We start from the raw sequence: 4,684 nt of genomic DNA, 5'->3' as shown, positions 1-4,684 counted from the left end.
GGATTGCTGACTTGATAGAACAGGCTATCTGAGGAAGCCATTCGTCCCATGAGTGCTTTGCTTCTGTTATGTAACACAGAACGTCAAGGATACGTTTATTATAACGCTCTACTTTGCCGTTTGAACTGGGTGAGTTAGGAACAATGTTACATTTCTTGATATGAAATTCTTTACAAATTTCCTGTAAGACAGAGTTATTAAATTCAGTGCCATTGTCAGATAAGATGACACTAGGAGAGTTATAAGGACAAATTATGTTGTCAATGATCGTGCTACCAACAGAAGTTGCAGTTTTGACCTTGAGAGCAACAAGAATGGTGAAATGAGTGAAACTATCCACACAAACTAGAAGACACTGATAACCGTTCTCTGTAAGTGGAAGTTTGAGCAGATCAACAGAGACTGAATCCCAAGGAGCAGAAGCGATGGGGTATGGAAGCCATGAGCTGTCGTTTGCGAGTGATGACGGTGTGAAGCACACTGAGGACAGAGCGGACAATGTTGAAAGATATCTTTCCTCATAGTCAGCCAGAAATATGATTGTCTTGCTTGTGCGAGGCATCTGGCCCGACCTGGATGGCCAGCGTGGGGTGAGCTGTGAACGTGGTGAAGTATAGTACTCACTAACGACTGAGGTATCACGAGCTGGAATAAACGCTCACTAGAATCGTCAGTAGAGACATCATTCGACTTATACAAGAGACCATCTTGCATGAAAAACCTATCAGCGCTCACTTGCAACTTAGAAAGATTTGTCTCATCAACAGATTCGAGGTAATAAGCAACACTACAACAGAAGGCATGGTAGGATTTTCCGTGATGGGGGAGATAGCGGCAACATGGCGTGATAGTGCATCTGCCACCGAGTTTGCCTTACCATATATGAAAGTGCAGGATGAAATTCTTGAATCGTGAGATGCCAGTGAGCAAATTGACCTGTGAAGATGTTGCCTTTCAAGGTCTATGTGACAGCATAATAATTAGTGTGAACATGAGCTCATGAAAATGACGTAACGCCCAGATCACGGCGAGACTTTCACGCTTTATGACATCATAATTTTGCTCTGCCTTGTTGAGAAGTCTGCTAGTATACGTTAATACGCGATGTTTAAAAAAATTAATCTTTCTGCATGAGAACAGCACCGATTCCAAAGCCAGAAGTGTATAAGATGAAATCTTTCTCGAAATTTGGAAAAGTAAGAGCTGATGCTTGACACAAGGCAGTTTTGAGATCAAAGGCATTTTGTTCCTTTTCAGACCACATGAATGGAACATTTTTCTTGAGCAAATGAGTTAGAGGTTGAGCGATAAGGTTGAAATTTTTGATGAACTGGTGATAAAATCTAGCAAGACCGATGAATTGCCTGATCTGATCGATATTAAAAGGAAGAGAGAACAGGCATTTACCTTGTCATTTAAAGTGTGAATACCATATCTGTCGACATTGTGACCAAGGAATTTGGCTTGCTGTTTGAGAAATGAGCATTTTCTGAGTTTGATCTTTAAGCCAGCAGCTTGAAAGTGTGACAGAATGAGAAACAGTGTGTGCAAATGGTCCTGTAGATGTAGAACAGAATTCATCAATCTCTGAAACGTTAAAGGCGAGTTACGTAGACCTTGAGCCATGCGTTTGAACATGAATTGTTCAGAGGAGGTAGTGAAAGCAGTATATTGACGTGAAGTTTCCTCTAATTCTACTTGGAAGAATCTTGAGTGTAAATCTATGGTGGAAAATACCGCATTTAAATCACCGAAAGACGGAAGATAACCTAACCACGGCATTGGATAACGGTCAGGAATGGTAGATGCGTTTAGTTTTCTGAAGTTGACAACGACATGCCAGTCGCCTTTTTCTTTGGGACGAGTAACAAGGGAGCGTTATGAGGTGAATAGGCAGGTTCCACCACATCCTGAAGTAGCATACCTCGCACAGCTTCATCAAACAGAACATGACGGGTCTGTGGCACTCTGTAGTTGGGAGCGTAAGATGGTTTGGACCCAGGTGTCAAATGGACAAAGTGAGTGATGTCGTCTGTGTGGCCCAGAGGTTCACCAGGGAGCGAGACAATATTCCTGAAAGAATTTAGGAGAGCGAGTAATTCTTGTTGAGATTCTGGGAAATCAAGTACAGCTATGTGATCATTCGTGATAAGCGGGAGAGAAGACATGTCATGGCTGTCAGATGCAGATACATTATTGATAGAGGAAGAAGGTAAATTATCCAAGATTACAATTTTCTCAGAGTAAGGCAAGGTTTCTTCGAGTAGCACACCTACTCTGAGCTTGACAGGCGTAGATGTAACGTTTTTCAACCCGATTTTGCAGAATCGGGCTGTCATAGATTGTGGTAAGAACGGATTCTAACCTTTACATGGAGATTATTGTTCATAACAGAGGGTATCAGTGCCTGATACAGCAGAGTTAACCTTAGCGTTTACAGTATTTAAAGCACATTCAAATAACATTACCGGATCTGCTAGCAAAATGTGTTTACAAGTAGTTACACCGTGGTCTGATTAGGAAGATAATTGAGAATGAGGCTGTGAGACAGGCAAATTAGAGGATGTAACACAAGAATCCTATGTAGATAACATCTGCTCGCTAGTAGAAGGAAGAGTTGCAACAGATGCTACTACACCAGCAAGAAAGGAAGCATCAGAGCGAAGAACAGTAGGAATATAAGTATCCTCTTGAGCGATCGCATTGATGGCAAGGAAAAGACTGATGTCATATTTGCACATGGTATTGAAACCTATGAGAAGATCAGCATTGAAAGATACATCTGATACATTATAGAAATAATCACATATGTCTGGTTCATGGGATGATAAAGACAGTGATAAGAATATTTTCTCGTGAGGTAAGATAATTTTCCCAAATATACCATTGTGATTTATATCAGGAGGTAATGCAGTGATGTGATTCTGAGAATAGCTTGTTTTAATATATAAGGAAGTACTCAGAAATTAATATCAGTGACGTGAAAAGTCCGTGGAAGAGATAAAAAGAAAGAAAAAAAAAGGAATCGTTTGTCAAAACAATGCCAGTGGTATAATATAAAAGTTGTTTTGGATATAACAGTAGCAGTGTCGACACAATTATTCTTTTAAAGCATTGTCTCATGTGTTTATTTCATAACGTAATATAGGAGATGGTGGCAATAAATTTAAAATGTTGAGAGTCGACATACATTATGATACGAAATGGTCAGTGAGAGGCAATCTGTAGAGTTGTATGTATAATAGTCACAAATTAAATTCTGAAGATAAATTGAAATACGGTGACCTGTATAAATATCGTGTTTATGTAACCTGTAACATAAAGTGATAAAACATTTAGTGTAGGATCCCCTCAACTTTTACTGTTACGAGAAATGAAAAGCGAGGTAAGGGACTGAAGTAATATACATGATAAATATTGAGGAGGACGGCATTCACACCAATGATTCACCAGACTTGATGGAGTAAGTTTGGCAATTTCAATAATTTTCGCGTACTAAAGCAACGTTCGGCTCAGTGCCATATATTTCCTTTTAATCCTCACATCATTAGTCTCACAGTGTGCCGTGGGCGGAGCGCGGTGAATAAATCTGTATCACCGCCACTCCGCTGGGATGCGTGGAGGGAACAATGTAACGCGGGTTAGGGGTAATAGCAGTAAGTTTGTCTGACTTATCGCAAATGTAGGACTTTTGTTTTTCAACGCTTCAATGTGATACGAATTATTTCAGACACCTTTGGACTGGAATTTGTTAATCCGGCTGGAATAGTTTTCTGTTTATTTTGTGGTCAACTGCGATACACACACACACACACACACACAGTTCCTCTGAAATCCTTGCTTGGCAGCCTTGATAAATAACTTTGTGTGGAAATGTAGCGCTACGAGATTAATTTTTGTTTGATGAAGAGGAAAAATTCATCTCATACCATCAGTTGTGTGTCAAGACGATACATTTGAAGCTTATTTCGTGGAATAGAGGATGAAACGCTGTGTTGAACGAATGTTTCGTGCTATATAGTTTATATATATATATATATATATATATATATATATATATATATATATATATATATATATATATATATATATATATATATATATATATATATATATATATATATATTTTTTTTTCCTCCTTTCATTGTACCAGCTATATATCTCCTTCTCTCGTGTCTGGAGTACGGCTGCCATATTAGTAGATTGTCTGAGGTTCTTTATCTGATTGCTTTTCCACCTTCACATGACTAACTATTTCAACAGCGGAGTATCAAAACTCCTTGGGAACTAAATTGGCGAACAGAATCGGATACTTTTCATTTGATTTTTTTTTTTTTCGTGGAGCGACAATTGAATTTTTTATTACATATTATATATTTTATCTATGTATTTATTTATTTATTTATTTGTTTATTTGTCAAGCCTTTTCTGCACGTTAAAAGGAAACTACCTGCCCGTCCTGAATAAGATTCTGGTCTTGATCACATTGCTGGATGAGGAATACTTGCAACCACCAACGCTGTAACCTGAGTATGTAGACAATGATGAGGCTGGGGTTGTTTTTGTTGTTGTTGTTGTTGTTGTTGGTGGTGGTGGTGGTGGTGGTGGTGGTGTTGGTGGTGGTGATAAGAGTGATGGAATATAATAATGGAAATAGTTTTGAGAACGTTAGGGTGGCAGCTGA

This window comes from Scylla paramamosain, chromosome 25 (genome assembly GCF_035594125.1).
Source record: "Scylla paramamosain isolate STU-SP2022 chromosome 25, ASM3559412v1, whole genome shotgun sequence".
Classification (NCBI taxonomy): Eukaryota; Metazoa; Arthropoda; class Malacostraca; order Decapoda; family Portunidae; genus Scylla; species Scylla paramamosain.
The sequence above is the reverse complement of the archived record's forward strand: the minus strand, read 5'-3'. Positions refer to the sequence as shown.